Here is a 17582-nt window from a genome sequence, read left to right on the forward strand (position 1 = left end):
AACAAAAACAAGCAAAACCCATCAAACAAACAAACAAACAAAAAAGGATAATTAGAGAAAACAAATAGGTATGTAACCAATAATTGTCACTAGTCTTGATTTACCAGTTTCCAGTAATCATGAGCTGGTTGTCATGCAAGTGACAAATCATGGAGTTTCTCTCTGATGTTGGCATGATGGAAAAGAGCAACCATGAGACAACCTGTTATTCAAACAGTGATCTAAACAGAGACCTCTGTATTGAACAGCACAAGAATGAAAATAAAGGCAAGATAAATCCAGTGGGTTCTTTTAAGAATTTATACTTGTGGCCCTACAACATGAATTTCCACAGTGAAATTCAGGCTCCATGAAGCTTTTCAAAAAAAGGAAGATTTTAATTTCTACCTTTCCATGAATTTTCTATTCAGTGGGCTATAAAGGATTTAGTTAATGAAATATCTCTTAATAATGTAATATAATATTAAGTAATATCTAAGTAATGGAGATATAGCATAGGTCATTGGGATGCCAGAACCCAAATGATTGTCAAATATCAATTAATAAATCTTGAGGAGTGGATGCACTGGTTTTGCTTAAACCACAACAGTGGAGGATGGTGTGACAAATCTTCAAGTAAGTAATGTAAGATAAAGCTTGAAGAAAGTCTTTCATATACCATTTAAACCTAGAGTAGTAGGATAGAGTTAGTAGGTTAGAACTTATAGTACTCTGAGAGTTAAAGGCTCAATGGGATCTAAATATAGACATTACTTTTAGAAACACTTTCAAGTATTGCTTTGCTTCCGAAAACATGCCAAGCTTTTACTCAGCCCCTCCATAGCAGGTGTGCAGGGTCCTATGCTCTAGGCATTAGAAAAACTGAACATTTTTGTTGCTATGGCTACACATCTTTCATTAAAAAAAAAAAAAAAAAAAAAAATTGCTAATTTTAGCACTTCATAGGAGAATAACTTGTTCTCTGCAATTGATAACCTACTTTGCTTCACATATGTGAATTCAAAAGAAAGTTAGAAGTTTCCGTGGTTAAGCCTTTTCTGCCAGGGACCGGTAGCCAATAGTTTGGTATCTAACATGTTTAGTTAGAGATAGTCAAAATACAGTCCATCTGTCATATCAAGCTTTTACCAACACAAGCCACCCTCATTTAACAAGCAAGTTTTAAGTTCTTTCTGATTTTGCTTTTACAACCAAATGCAACTTCATTATTTCATTCATATTCTACTCATAGTTAGCATAATGAGTGCTAATTCTTCAGACACATGCATTTCAGGTTGTCACATGTGCTGTCCTTCTGGAAACCTATGTTTAGTCATCAAGCTGTAACGATATTCATCATTACTATGTTAGAAAGAGCACAGGATGTATATTTATCCCAACCTCATGAATGTAACTAATTCCTTACATATAATACAGAAAAAAAAATCACTTTAATCCTTTCCTGTCTAATGATGAATTTATGCACTTTACTGGTCAAAATTCTTCAAACAAGGCATGTTATTAATCATGAATTCATAAAATAAAATAAAATAAAATAAAATTAAATTAAATTAAATTAAATTAAATTAAATAAAAAGCAAATATATGGGCCGGTAGTGGGATGCCAGTAACCTGAAATTGTTGCTTTCCTTTTGAAAAACCTGTCAACATAAGTCTTCAGTATCTGGAGGCAAAGATAACATAAAATCATAGCATTGTTCTAGAGGTCTCTTGATTCTAATACTGACTTTACTGAAAGAAGGGGGGAGGAAGGGAAGGGAGAAAGCCGAATGGTTTTTTTAAAAAGGAAGAACAGAACAGTAAACATAGTGTCTTAAGGCAAATGGAAAATTGAAATACACCTTGCTTATTTACGAATAGTGCTAATTTTATAATCAGTTCTTAATCTTGAATGTTTAAGGGTTTTAATTTGCTGCATAGAATTCATGTCTATATTTACCATAAGAAGAGAATTGAGATATCTAAAATACCTCCAGCTTCTTGGCCTCAAAGTGCTCTCTCATGTGTCCCAAATCTGCCAGCAAAACTCTTCCACGGTTGTTGTCTTCTAACATATTTGACACTAATGGTCCAGTCAACTCCTCTTCCAAACAACCTGGTATAAATAAATTAGTAAGCAGTGGGTTCACTTGGAGCTGCGAAAGGACAGCAGCAGAACCCAGGTCTAGCGAGTCATTTAGGGTGACTTGCCCAAGCAGCTCCTGTGGAATGTTGCAGTGTGAACCTTGCCTGCCCTGTAACAAAGTGTGCTGGAACCAGCTGGTCAGCCCAGCAGTTATCTGCTCCTCATACCCAGGAGCAGAAGGAGTCCATCCACTGGGGCTCTGCTATCATTGGATCCCTTCTGAAAGGTAGAGCTATGGCCTTATTCACGTATCTGACCTGTCACCCCCTCTCTGCCATCTGCTCATTCAGCCTGACAGCTTGGGAAAGAAGTTTCAGAGATCTACAAATATAATTATGCAGCAATAGCATAGTTAAGTGACAAGGTTTGGAAATTCTATCTCTGCAGCAGCTCAAATTCTTCATATCCTAAAATCAGCAGTTAATTATTATTACATGAGATTTTTTATTATGCCCTTACAGGAAAATTAGCCTGGCCAAATCCTGTCAAATATGATACTGGCACTTTAAGATAAAGTCCATATTAGGCAAAGTAATCTCTGCTTTGAGTATCTCATAGTAGATAACATGTTCAGGTCAGGAACAGCATCTACATCAATTCTTAGATATTTTAATTTAAAAGCACTACTGGTTCTACATGCACCAATGCAAAAAAACAGTCTTGAAAGGAATGCAGTGGAGATTTAACAATCTCTGAGAAGTGTGGCAAGTATTTTAAAGTTCCTGTTGCCCTGATATCTCAGTACATGGACAGCAGTTACTTGGTGCAATGGTACTTATTTGATGTTTTATGCTTCTGAGCGCTAGCAAAAATAGCAGTCTGTTGTTTCAGATCAGCTGTCTGTGATGGTGAGTCAGGGGATGACACACGCCAGTCAGCTGAAGTACTGGAGGTGGGATCCTAATTGAGTTGTGCCTAACTGTGTGAGTTGAATTAACAATCAAAAGCCTGAAAATGTATGGACCTGACAGAGTCTGAGAGAAAAAAAAAGTGTCTGGGATGAATTAGGGAAGACAAGTACACCAACCAAAATCAGCATCAAAGAAGGGGAGAGATGGGAGTCCTTCTCTCCCTGTCTCATTAAAAATCAAATTGTAGATGTGGTGCCTGTGTTAGGCTGGGATTCCAGCTGCTGTCTTGATCTCAGTGGCTAAATTGTCTGATTACACTGGACAGGGAGGACTGGGACAGAAAGGCAGAAGGATAATGGTTTCCTAGGAAAGTTGGCTAGTGCTTAGTAGTATTTATGCTTCCAAGAGAAATGAGAGCATTTGGGGCAAGGACAAATTCCTTTGCAGTATTTGATAGTTTGAAGAAATATAGAAGAAGATAACACAGCTAAAGCTCTTGGCTCTTTGGTACAGACATTTTCTTGCCTCCCTTTTGAAACTGGTAAGGAAAATATCATGGTTATCATCTCTAGTAAGGCTGCATTTAGAGTCAGGACTAGGACAGTATTACTCTAATTGTAGCACTGCAGGCAGAACTGATCAGCATAGACTATGAGAAGCAATTATCCTTGTGAGGAGCAGCACCTATTCGGATGCGGGACTTAAACAGAGTAAATATAGTCTAAAAATATGCCAAAACTACATTAGAAAGCCCACTGAAAGTGTCTGAACCTCATAGCTAGGTCCGTGCTTTAGATTTCTTGAAATATTACTGTGTGCCTTTGCTCCTGTAGTCACTGCAGGTGCCAACCTGATCTCATATACTGATGTTGCTGGGAATGATTTGGGCATGAAGCAGGTGCCACAAGGATGCAAAACTTACGACTGTCTTCCAAAACTGTTACATCATCCATGTTATATTATGCAGGAATGCATTACACCAATTTTCTAGCTTTACATGAGAAGGACAATGAATGTGTTGAATAAAAGAAAACAACACCCATGCAATCCTTTCCTATCAAATACAGTCACATTCTTCTAGAAATGCAGCTTTTTGCACTCCCCTTTCCAAGCAAGAAATTATGGCCAAAAATCCAAGTGCTCTAGATTTGGATTCAAAAATCCTAAAATCCTATGCTCTAGATTTTACATGTCTCTTTTCTTGCCACTATACCATGAAAAACGGAATAAATTATGAATGCAATGTTTAACCAGGAATTAGATTATTTTAAAACAAAAAAAGTTCAAAATTATTTAAATTAAAAGTTGAGCTCCCCTTAAAAAATAAATTCTAGGCATTTCTTTCCACTTCAATCAATCTTATCATACATAAAGAATAAATACAAAAGGAAAATAATCCCAAAGTACCTCAAAGGTTCCTACACAAATTCAACCCTTTGGTGAAAATTTTGTATTAACAACTTGGATATATTCAAATTAATACTCAATGGAAATATGTATATTTTGAGATCATCATTTGGTTTTTTCCAAACTAAAATTTGTTTGTGCAGGTTTTAGCCATACACTTGAAAATACTTGGACACACGATCTCATTAAATATTTAGGTAGACTCAATGAATTCAGGAATGTGTTTGTGTATCTTTTTTTGCTAGAGAAGTGTTAGGAAACTGTTTTTCCGTACAAAATCATTCAGCAGAGCTTAAATTCTCAGCTCAGTCTATCTGTTTCTCGAACAAAAGAAGCAACATCCTACAAAAGAAGTAAATGAGAAGAGGCCTTGCAAATCAAAGTTGCTCTCTTCATCTTGTGTGTGGGAGGACTGCCAAGTGAATACAATTCAACAGTCCATTTGCATCAGCCTGGCTTATATATCCGCTGAGGGAGGCAGGAGTTTGGCAAGCTGTGTCAGCAGGTTACCTTGCCATTGTGAAAAAGCAAAGCAACAGCATGCTAGGCATAATGAGACAAATGTTGTACATTCAGCTCTCCAAACTCTTTTCTTGCTAAAGGAGAAGTAAAGGATGGTCTACATTAACAATCTGAATATGTCTTTCGTTTACATGGCCTCATCAATTGAATTTTCCTCATTAAGGTGTTAAAGGTGCATTTATGAATATCTTAAGTCAGACCTATGAAACGACCAAAGTCTTTTATTAGTTACAGAAAAGAACATGTTAAGAGCATGAGTGAACACTGTCTGATTCATACTATAACTGAAGCAAAAGTGTCTTATTCATCTAATGGAAATCAGCTATACTTTGGTGCAGATTTCACACAGTAAATGTGAAGAGGCCAGGAAGCAGAACTGGCATGGAGTCAGAGGTGAATGACACAGAAAATACTTGCTTCTGCAAAACAAACTGTTCCACATTAAAAGTGAAACACTTGAGCAGGAATAAAAAAGGAAATGGTGAAGCCTACAAACCTATAAGAGTTTGTGAGCCATCTCCTGCAAAACCTGGAGCCGTCCCTGAGAGTTACTATAGACAGAAAAGCTGTGGCAAAAGAGCAGCCTGAAGAGTGCCTCATACAAGCAGCCACAGGTATTTAATGAAGTACATTCAGTCCCAGCAGCCTGTGGTTTCTGCTGCCACCACTTATGAGGAGAGTTGGTATGATGCACAGAAGCACCTGGAAAGGCCAGAGAGAAGGAACAGAAAAGCAGTGGGCAGTGTCAACCTAGTTTTATGCTACAGGTCTGGTTCAGTGAAACAACCTGACCCCTCTCCCTTCTTACAGATTCAGGCTCTTCTTTTCCACTGGCACAGTGATAGTTGCTGCCATCTTTCTGAAGGAAAATGACAGTAACCTCAATATTTTATTTAGCTGACACAATGAATTCACACATATGTACTGATGTTGTATCATTAGCACTGGTTTCTCCGCCACCTGTAAGTGGTCTTATGTCCCTTCCTCTACTAGAGCTGATAGAGTAGCCTTAAGGCTGATCTAAATTACTGTTCTCCAGAGTTGTCATGGTAACAGGAACTGGCTGAGCAACCCAGGCATTTTATCTTTTCCTTGAACATACTCTGAACTCTACATTTGGAACAGTGATTGCAGCTGTGCCATCCCCACAAGCTTCCTTTCTCTCAGAGAGCATGTTCAGGTGCCCAGCTAAATCAGACTCCTGCCTGCATTACAGCATGTGAGGGGCAGATCTCTGCCAAAAGAGTTTCCAGAATCTGCTTCATGATTTTGGTGGTCAGAACTGTAATTCCATACTTGGTATATAGACAGGAATGTTATATTCTAAAATATGCCTTCACTGCAAATTGCTAAACAACTTGTGGAATTTTTAAAAATGCAGTCTCATAAAAATTCAACTTGTGTCAAAAGACTCTCTTGTGTTTACCTTCCAAAAGTATTCAAATTAATCATTCACTATAAAAGTGTTTTTAAAAATGCTGAAAAATAAGTAATGGGTGAGGAAAGGAAACTTTCTGGCAATAATAATTAAAAAAAAAATTGAATTCAGCAACCTTATTTCTGGAACCTCCTGTTCTTTCCGTAGAGACATTCTTTGCATGAACTTTAATGCTTATTAATATTGTTCAATGTATGTGTTCATTCTCTTGAAATTTGACTGCCCTGAAGAAGGTAAGGTTTTCAGAGAAAAAGGAAAGGCGAGCATTCTTATCCTGGTTATTTAGCTAGTAGGTTGTGATATTTGAATGGTACTGAATTTGACAAAGAGAGAACACAGAGCTTTGTGTCTTGGCCAGCAGATACTTCTCAAAGAGAAAGGAGCTGTCCATGGCTTTGCTTTAGATTCTTCATGCTGAAGGTCAGAAGGCATGTTTTCTGTAAGAATTATGTGGGTGAGGTTTTGCTGTTCAAAGAAAAATTGTCCTGGATTAGCCTTTAGAGCCTGGATGGATTAGTGGAGAATGGGCTTAATTCTGGCCATTTAACAGATCACTGAAACGGATGGCAGAGACCTGAATGGCATATGACTGCCAGCTAATTGAGTATTGTCTGTGCAGCTCTACTCCACATTCAGGTCTATGATTAAGATATTTACTTCCTGAAATGGGTCAGTGGAGAAGACCCACAGATGATGCTACCCAGTTTACAATTTTTAAAGTGTCAGAGAGCTGGAGCTTGTTATGACATGCTGTCCAGCTCACTTTTGCATAGAATACCTAATTCATAGAGAATTCTCCTAATTCATGGAGAAATAGGTTTGGCCACATTCCTAACTCTAGGATTTGATTCCATTATTGTGTGCAGTGTTTGTAATATTAGTCATTTCTTCCCATTCAGCTAACACATTTCAGCTCTGCATTCAAGGATTTGAGTATGTGAATCCTTGCAAATAATGAGTAATTATCTCAGAAAATGACCTAATAGGTTATTTTGCCTCTTCATAGTAGTAGTAATATAGCCTTTGGTTGCTGTTCCAGCAATAGCTTTGTTGCAGAAGGGCTCTCCTGTCAGTACATCCTCAGCTATCACGGCTGCTGCAAAAACCAATATAGTCATAAAGATTGGCAGAAAAAAAGAGAAAGAATATTAACAGCCTTTATAGTACTGGAGCATTAAGACTCATAGTCAAATATTTTCTGCACTCAAAAATAAACCCCGAATACCCAGAAAAATATCTGGAATCAAGGCACTGAGCAAATTAATTTAGATAGGGAGAGCAAAGAACAATGATACAGTGCAAGTTTACAGTTACGGATATAAACTTTGTCACTCTCATTTCACTGTATTAAATATTTGAAAATATTTTAAAATTGCACATCAAGAATTGTCTGTAGAGAATGGCAAGGAACATTCTCCACGGGCAAAATAAAGAAAATATCATGCTCTCTGAAGAAAACTGTTGCACCAAAATGCAAGTGAATGATTTTATGTGTATAGGCCCTTCTGGAGAGAGGAGGAGGAAGAGGAATCACACAAACATACTTCTCACCATCTAATCTCATAAATGTGGTAGCTGGAAGGAAAACTGTCATTGCTAACACTTACTTTCCATCAGGAAGCTCCCTCTCATAACTAAGCACAACAGCCCTTTATTTTTGTATGCACAAGAAATGGTATTGTCAGGCTTCTGCTGTGCAGAAAGTTCTACCAGTGTAGTTTACTTTTATTGTTTTGTGGGTTGGGAGGCTGGTTTGATTAGTTGCATAACAATTATTAAATGACAAAATCATGTCTTCCAAGGTTTGGGTTTTTTTTTTTCATAACAAAATAAAAAATAATTTTCACTAAAAGCCAATTTTAAGTAACTTGCTGTAGACTGAAATGCAAATTCAAAATGTTACATCCATCTAAAAGCTGTCTGTTTCCTACCTAGTCCTTTAATAAAGGAAATGTAAGTTATTTATTGATCATTTAATGACTGCCATTTCTTTTTTTTTTTCCCTGTAATTTGAGGCATCCAGACTTTCTACTATAGCAGCCTACAATGTAAAAAAAAATCTTCTATAAAGTGACATAGAAAATATGTCTTGTCACAGTCTCTTGGGAACTTACTTGAAGATCCTTCAGAGACTAGAATTTCCAAGACAGGACATAGCAGAAGCAGGAATCTTTTGGGTTTTTTCTGCTCAGGAAAGGATACAGTCTAGGTACTCATACAGCATGCAACAAACACCTGCTCATACATATACACATATTTGAATATACATATATACATGCATGTATGGAAATATACATATATCCATATGTTTTATATATATATTTATATATATAAATATATTTCCATATGTATATAAATGCATGTATATCAGGTTCTAATTTGTCTTTATCCAAACTAAATTAAATGGGATGGAAATTTCTGAGCTCCTTTATGCCTCTTTTATGCATATGTAGTTCTCATTCATATACTTAGAGAAGTAAAACACTTTGCAATGCAGCAGACTGGAAGAGTTTCTGCAAACTACATTCTTGATCCTTGCAAATTTAAGACACAAAAGCTTTAATTGCAAGATTCTAACATTAAAGAGATTAAATGAATCTGTGTTTTCTTCTGTGTAATTACAGTTAATTTTTCAAAGTGTAAGTATTTAACATGTAATGCTCTTCTGATTCCAAACGCGTTTTTGGGGTTATTTGACATCTAAGAAATCTTTAGCTCAGCAGTCCAGCTCAGGTGAGGTGACAGAGATATGTACACTTGTCTGATAATATCCATCATCTTCTTTTCAAACCCTTTTTTTTTTTTTTTTAATGGTCTTTGAATCAACAGAGACAAGGCGCTGGTGTAGCAGCCTGTTACCAAAGATTTTTCTACTTACCTATTTCAATGCTTTGTTTAGGTACTGACTCTCATGCCTACTGCATAATCCTGTTGCTCGTCTGACTTGGAAACAAAGGTTAGTGCACCTAAAAGCTGGTTAGGGTAGTCTCCAGCTAGTGAGTTAGTTTTTGGGTTGATTATTTGCTGTTCACAATTATGCTGTGTGTGAAATGTACACAATGGAAAAGGTTAAGCAATAAGTGAAATAGCTGTTAGAGTGATTTGTTTTTCTGTTCCTCCCTGAGAAACCATTAAGGTTGGTGTAAGAAAATTTTAGTCTAATCTCAGTATGCTTTGACCCCTGTTTTGACTGTAGTATCTTGAACATGTATGTTCTTTATAACCCAAACAAAATCTTCCCTTTTCAAGCTGAGTACTCCACCTCCCCTACTATAAAGGCAGTATATTGAGCAGCAAATAGTTGCACAAAAACCGGAGAGACTGACTTTCTGCATGGTCAGGATGACCAGGATGATAAAGTGTTTAGAGCATATTGGGACATGTTCAGATACTGGATCCCAATATAGAGCAAAAAGATACAGAAGGGTCTCCCTGTTTCTCTGAACTAGTGTTTCTTCTGATTTCCTGCTCTTTATTCCCACAGATTTCAGATTAGACTTTGAGAAACTTTTCTAAAATAGGGTAAAAAAAAAAACAAACAAGCAACATTCTCTGTCAACTCAGCATTGAACACCCAGTGCTTCCCAAAGTTTTAAAGATTCAATTTGCTGGTTCATTGACTGACCAATTGGCTCATAAGACAATGTGAAAAGGAGGGGTAGCGATTTTCCCTAAAGCAGCTTTCTATCATTTTCTAAAGGATTCTGTAGCCAGGGACTATAGTGACAAGAGCAACTATAGTCCACAGGGAAAAATATAGCAGGATTTTCAGACTGGTTTCTGAAACCTCTCTTGTAATAACACTACCTGACTTCTCCAACTCTGTTGACTCTTTAACACACAGTATATGCAATTTCCTGCAAATTTACTGGTAGCTTTGCAGACTGGAAGTGTAACTAGGCAAGGGAACTGATGTGTTGTTTCAAGCAGGGTTTTCATCTGAGGATTTACTTATTGGATTCAGTTTCAAGATACAGAAGAAAATTCAGTAAAGTGTTGGTTCTGATTCCATCTGAAATCATAAGAATTTGGTGCTACTTGTTGGATCAAAATCAAATCTCAGAATTTGAATTTTGCTTAAAATCATTTTCTTTCTAACATATTTCAGTTTAAGGACTGGAATAAGAGTTAACCAAAGCTACAGCTTCCTCCACTTCCAGATTTTTAGAAATGCTCAGGTCATATCAGTCCCCGAGAAGATCAGTGAACAAATACAGACAGAGCTCTTTAACAAATAATACCCTTTACCCAGCTGAGTTGAAGGGAGCTATCAATCACCCAGGAAGCCCGATAACAGCTGTTCATTGCCCAGAAACATTAAGGGCCAGAAAAGAACATCTTTATCCTGCAGCAGTAGAACAGCTACTTTTAAAAAGCATGGCTTTCCAACTCTCTCCCCTTAGCATGCCAAATTTCTATATCTATTTGGGCAGGAATAACATGCACCCAACAAGTACACTATGAGGTTGAGAAAGAGGAATAAAGACTGTCACCTTCAAAAAGTAGTAATACTGTAAGTGGAATAGCAAACACCAATGCAAGAATCTCTGAATTAGATGTTTGGATAATGGCTTGGGAGTTGGCACTGCATGGAGGTAAATCTTAAAACACAAACAATAGACTGAGATTTCTTGATGAGCCTTCTGGGTACACCAGAGGTATGGAAACTAAATCCACTGGTGTTTTAAGCATCAAAGCTCATATACTTTAAATGATCAGGAGCCTAAATTAGTTATTTTTATTACCATATTTTAATTCATAATAATAGTAACACTATTTGCATACAGAATATCAAAAGAAATAGGCCATTGTAAATCAACATGTATACTTTTTAATTGGCAAAATTCTTTTGAACTGTGAACTTAAAAATGCAACTAGAGCTACTTTTTAGATTATGCATTTTCTTATTTACCTATTTCTAGAATGGTAAAACTCTAGGGTCACTATTGTAAGCAATAATTTCTGCCAGGTTGTGAATTGACTTGGATTGCAAAGTCACCTTGAAAAGCTCATCTGACTAGTTTTGTACAAAAAGAATTAAGGAATTAAAGACTCTGGAAAAACAGTGCTTTCAGTAATTCTTCTTCAATATGGCCATGAGAAACCTCTGGAGTTCTTATGTGCTGTTATATGTCTGCACCCTTCCTCTCTCTCCAGTGCATTCTAAACGCTACAAAATATTATGGATGAACTGGGTAGAATTCTCAAGTCTAAACAGGAGATGTCTCAATGTCTAGAGAACCTCAGAAGGGTTGCCAAATATAATAAAGCAGATGCAGACTTTGGCAACATTAGAGGTTATGATTGTGGCATACAGAGAACGATGATGAAAAACTTCTGTAACACTTTCCTGAACAGATGGGAAAGTGTGCAGAAGTAACATCCTTATGTGAAATCTCAGGAAGTGGGAGAGGTGACATAGAGAATAAAAGGTGATAAGTAGAAAACGTGCACATGTGTATATGTATAAATAAATATAAATAAAATAAAATCTTCATGTCACTTGCACTAAGTGGATTAATCACATCTGACGATGTATTCAGTCAACACTTAATTCCAAATAATTGTTCCTCTGTGTTCAATATATGGAAATAAATACAACAGTGAAATAGTTCTGATTTTTTTTAGAATATGACCTAACAGAATCAGTGTAATATAGCTGTGAAAATTTTAAATCAACAGAATATTTAATACAAAAAAAAAAAATAGATAAACTACTTGATTTTAAAAAATCTAACATTTTAAAAATTTCCACATAAATATAAATATTAAAAATTTGTCTGTAGTGCTGGATGCATTTAGAGGATGTAATGCAAAAATAGAGATGAGTATCTAAAGCCTCCTAAACCATGTCTCTCTCTCTCTCTCTGATGTTCTGAGAAGAACTATTATGATATACTTTTGGTATAATATACCCATATTGACTACTTTGTGTATAAATAAATGCACTAAGTCAGCATATACTTCTTGTATTTCAAAAATTCCGGTTAAAGGTATGTATGTGCTGAATAACTCTCAAAACAAGTTTATTGAAGGAGCTGGAAGTTAGGATGGAAAGAAGTATAGCAGACGAAAGAATAAGAAAGAGCTACTTTTTGCTGAGGGATTTTTCAAAGCATTCATTTTTGAATCCATTTTTCTTGAAGTAATGATAAAACTCTTATGGATTTTGGTGACAAAAAGACAAGTTCCCAGACCTTTTCAAATTTTCTTCCTATCAGTATGAGTCTCTTGCTACTGAAGTGTTCTTCAGTGACTTCATGCTTAACTGAACAAAAGAAAAAGCTGTTCTTCGGAGACTGTTGAGAGCGAAGGCTGAAGGAGTGAAAGAATAATAACAGAGAAAGAATTAAAGAGCTAGGTTTTCTTTTACTGTGCAGCTGAAGCCAATTGAGCAACACATGGAGGAAAGACAGAAAGTCTGGTAATAATTTGTACTCTGGAAACATACACATCACATCAGTAGTAGTCACTGCCCTCATTATGCAGTGGGTCCAAAAGCATTACTATTAAACAAGAAAAAATATTTCACAGTTTCAGAGTTGAAATGGACCCACAAGAATCATCAAGTCCAATTCATAAGTGAATGGCCCTTACAGGGATTTATTGATGTACGGCTCTAGTTGTTGCATTTATACAAAATAAGCTGATGTAATTTTTCCCTAGGAATGATGTATGGGGTTCAGGATACAAAAATTGTCTTATCTGTTTTTATCACTCTGCTATTACTTTCACCCTAAAATTAATATTAACTTGCTAATTTTGAATATATTTTAGTAAAAAATGCAATTTTAAAATAAGGTCTTCTTACAGAATAAGGAAATATGGTCAGGAGATCATAAGACAGACACAGATAACCAAATCCAGTTCAGGGCGATGGAGATCCGATGGACAGTGTTGCTGCACAAGGCTAGAGTAGTTTAGAGATCTCTTCATTGGGCAGCTACTCCCACTAGATCATGACAAGATAGTCAGTGAGCTTAATGGCTAATTGTTAGACCAATCAGTAATAATCAATTTCTAGTTTATGTTTTGGTACTAACACTGATCAATACCTGGGAAATTGTATGAGGAAAAAATAGTCTGTTGATGCATTTTATAGTGTTTTTTTTTGCAAAAGGTCACTTAATTTAGCTTTTAGGAAGAATACAGTTTTATTGCCAAAAGGAAAAAAAAACCCAACAAACCAAAACAAAAACAACCAGCTCAAATCAGTCATTACTTGTGTTTACTTCTGTTTACTTCCAGCTTAAAAGTTACAGAAGATATCTTTTAAGAGCCTGGAAATTTTAATTTTTAATTTTTCTTTTTATAAAATATTGTATTTAAATGATCAAGTTGATTGGTAACAAAGGGGAAATCATACCTGACAAATTTGGTGGCCGCCTATGACAGGGTTACAACATCAGTAGATAGGGGCAGGGCAACTGATTTGTCTACTTGGATTTATGCAAAACTTTTGACACTGTCCCACATGATATCCTTGTCTCCAAATTGGAGAGACATGGATTTAATGGATGGACCACTCAGTGGGTAAAGGACTGGCTGGATGGTTGCATGCAAAGAGTTGTGGTCAGTGGCTGATTGTCCATATGGAGACTGGTGACAAGATGTATCCCTCAGGGTTGGTACTGGTGCTGATACTGACACACTGTGAGGAGGGGTGTCATCTAGAGGGGCCTTGAAAGGCTTGAGAGGTGGGCCTGTGTGAACCTCATGAAGTTTAACAAGGCAAGTGCAAGGTCCTGCACATGGGTTATGGTAATCTCAGACACAACTACAGGTTGTGCGGACTAGTAATGTAGAGAAGTCCTGTGGAGAAGGACTTGTGGGGGTGATGGTTGATGAAAAACTCAACAGTGTGTGATCACAGCCCAGAAAGCCAATCCAGTTCTGGGCTACATCAAAAGCACAGACAGCAGGTCAAGAGAGGGGACTTTTCCCCCTCTACTCTGCTCTTGTGAAACCCTACCTGGGCTGCTGTGTACAGTTCTGGTGCCTCCAACATGAGGACATGGAAACTGTTGGAGGAAGTCCAGAGAAGGGCCACAAAGTTAATAAGAAGACTGGAGCACCTCCCCTATGAAGACAGACTGAGAAAGTTGAGGCTGTTCAGCCTGGAGAAGAAAAGGTTGTGTGGAGGGGCAGAAAATGTGTGGAGACCTCATAGCAACTTTCCAGTATCTGATGGAGCCTTAAAGGCAATCGGGAGAGGAACTCTTCATCAGGAACTGTAGTAATAGGAGAAGGAGTAATGGATATAAATTGGAAGAGGGGAAACTTAAATTAGATACTAGGAAAAAGCTTTTTATTGTGAGTGTGGTTAAACACTGTAACAGTTTGCCCAGGGAGGTTGTCCATGCCCAACCCTGTCACTGTTCAAAACCAGGTTGGATAAGGCCTTGAGCAACCTAGTCTAGTGATAGGTGTCCCTGCCCGTGGCAGAGGGTGTTGGGATTAGATGATCTTTAAGGTCTCTTCCAACTGCTAACACTCTGTGATTCTATGATAAGTTCCTTTGTAATAAACTGTATTGGAAGGAAAGGTTTAGAAGCAGAAGAATGGTGAGGAGGATGGTAGATTTGCTCAAGAGACATTGCATCTGGGAATGCCAAGGCCTGGAGAATAACTGTGGAAAACCACATGTATTATCCCTTCTGCTCTTTATCCTCTGTTTTGAGAAGCAGAATGTGTAGAGGTAGTATAAGTGTTTTGAGAGCCTTGAAGGCACTCTCATGGACATACTTGAGTTCCGTGTTCTGAGAGAGAGAAGATCAAAGCTCAGAGGTTCCGTGTTCTGAGAGAGAGAAGATCAAAGCTCAGAGATCATAAAAAGCATAGGGGAGATCACAGCATGTGTGAGACACTGGATTTGAATCTCATGGAGGATTATTTATTGGGTTGGAACCAACTCAAGTGTGTGGGAAGGGTAGTAGGGATAACTCAAATCTCATGGAGATGAGGTAATGCTGGCAGCCTCTGCACCCCCTGCAGCCTCACTGGGTGATCCTGCAGCAGCTGTCGGTCAAAGGCAGCCTGGCAGCACTGCTCCGCACCATGCCCCGTGGAGCGCCTAATCCAGCCTTAGGTTGGCTGGTACAGGGGGAACACTGCCCCTCACCCCACTCCAGAGTCCCAGAAGGACCAGTGGGCCAGAAGTCCCACTAGGGAGAGGGTGGCCACAGTGCCTAAATTTAATTAATAGCTAGAAAAATATATGAACTTGGACACTTTGTCTGTGCTGAAATATTGTTTCCCAATGTCACCTCCCCTCATTTTGATACCTTTCATAAAAAAGTCTTATTTTAGCAAGGCAGGGCATCATTGTCCAGACTCTTAGTGTCACATAAAAGAGATATGCTAAAATGGATAGGAAATTTCAGTTCAGGCACCTTTTTTTTTTTTTTTTAAACTCACATCTGTAGGGTCACTTTATCTCTGAAAATACCATCTTCAAAGTGAACAGGACTGTCCAAAATATATGCAGTGAATAATCTAGAAACCTGCTCATTCTCATCCTGCAAACTGATCCTTATGAAGGTAGACTGTAAAAGAATTCAGACCAGAATCTCAGCTTTTATTGCTACCTCATGGATGAGTTCAAGATGAATATGCAACATATTCAGCATATCCTACAGTGATTTAAATGTTTTTGATATTGTTATTCCCATTTCAGTGAACAGAGCAATTAAATCCTACAAGGGAATTAGAACAACTTTTCTTCCTTCTTTCCTTTTTTTTCTTTCTTTCTTTCTTTTTTTTTTCTATCATTAATAACCAATAGGATATAATAAACATGCAGACTACTTCTTTTGAAGGTACCCCCAACTGATGTGGGACCCCTAAGGATCGGTGCGGTTTTAACCGAGCAAGAAGGATGTCTGTGGGACTCCTGGTAGATTCCCTTGAGACACTAGGAGACCAACCACATGTTAGAATGACAGAACAGTGGTGCTTTCTGCTTTTGTCCAATACACAGACCTGTTCATTTGTGACTGCTGACTGATCATTAAACCTCCCGTGGTGATTCCTTGCTGTAGAGATTCTTCTATGTCACCCAACTTGCAGCTCAAAGCAGCTTTGGGGAGGCTATCCTAGAGCATGTTCAGACCTCTTTCTACGGAGGAGTCAGATATTTACAGGGAGGTGACTGCCATATGGATGAAAGGAGATTCTTTGTAGTTAAATTTTCTGTTCTACACCTCCAGAGGCAAGAAAAGGCATTAATGCATTAAGGTTTTGTTCTCCGTGTGTGGTTTTGTTTTGTTTTATTTTGTTTTTTTAACTAGAAAAGCAATTGTTTGAAAGAATTCATCCAAGAATTTACTCCTTTAATGTTAAAGGCAAATCTTAGATTTAAAACCTGAGCATACACTAACTTTGAGAGAAGAAAAAAATACAGATCAGTCAGCAATCAATAGAGGAGTCTGGCCTTCTGCATTTGAATCCTGTAAGGCACCACTGGCAGGGAGATCTTCCAGGTTTGTTTCTAAAATATCTCCCTCTCTCTGCTCCTTCTTCCTTTGAAGTAAATTTCTTTCTCCTGCCATTACTGCTGCCACTGCTAAATTATATATGCCCTTGTGTTCTAAAAATTCTGCATCAGGTACAGTAGTCAAGCATTTTCTTCTGTGGTTTGCAGCTAAATGAAACTCAGGTTTTCCAAGTAATTCTTTCTCCTTGAATGCCTCACTTTCCTTTTTCTATGTTGTTGTGGTTTTGCTCTGGGTCAATTTTGCCTTCCACCCCCCACATAATTACCACTAGTTGAGAGAAGGTATTTGCAGACAAAAGAGAGACAGGACTTGGGGAAAATAGTATAAATATTTATTACTAGTAAAATAAAAACTACTAATAAGTTAAAAACTAAAGAACTATATCTACAGTAATTTCTACCCAAGTTGAAATGCTATATATACACAGAAATACTTCTTCCCTTTTTATACTAGTCCAAGGAGAAGAAGTATCTCATTCTGTATCTTTGGAGTTTTAGTTCTTTCCTTCTAGTAGCAGATTCTCAGCAGCAGCACACTTTCATTGCAGTTGGAACTTCTTCTCTCTCCCTCTCGTTCTGTGTTGGCTTCCAGGGCTGGGCTTACCCCCCTCCTGGGCTAAGACTGAAGGATGGAGATTACTCAGGTCCCGAAGGGTTTTTCTTCCATAGGCTTGCAAGGGGACACTTGCTTACTATGGATCTTCTTCCACAGGGTTACAGGGGATAATGGTTTAAGAGTCCACC

Source organism: Empidonax traillii, unplaced genomic scaffold, assembly GCF_003031625.1.
Source record: "Empidonax traillii isolate 1590-97213 ecotype Southwest subspecies unplaced genomic scaffold, ASM303162v1 scaffold110:size1153230, whole genome shotgun sequence".
Taxonomy (NCBI): Eukaryota; Metazoa; Chordata; class Aves; order Passeriformes; family Tyrannidae; genus Empidonax; species Empidonax traillii.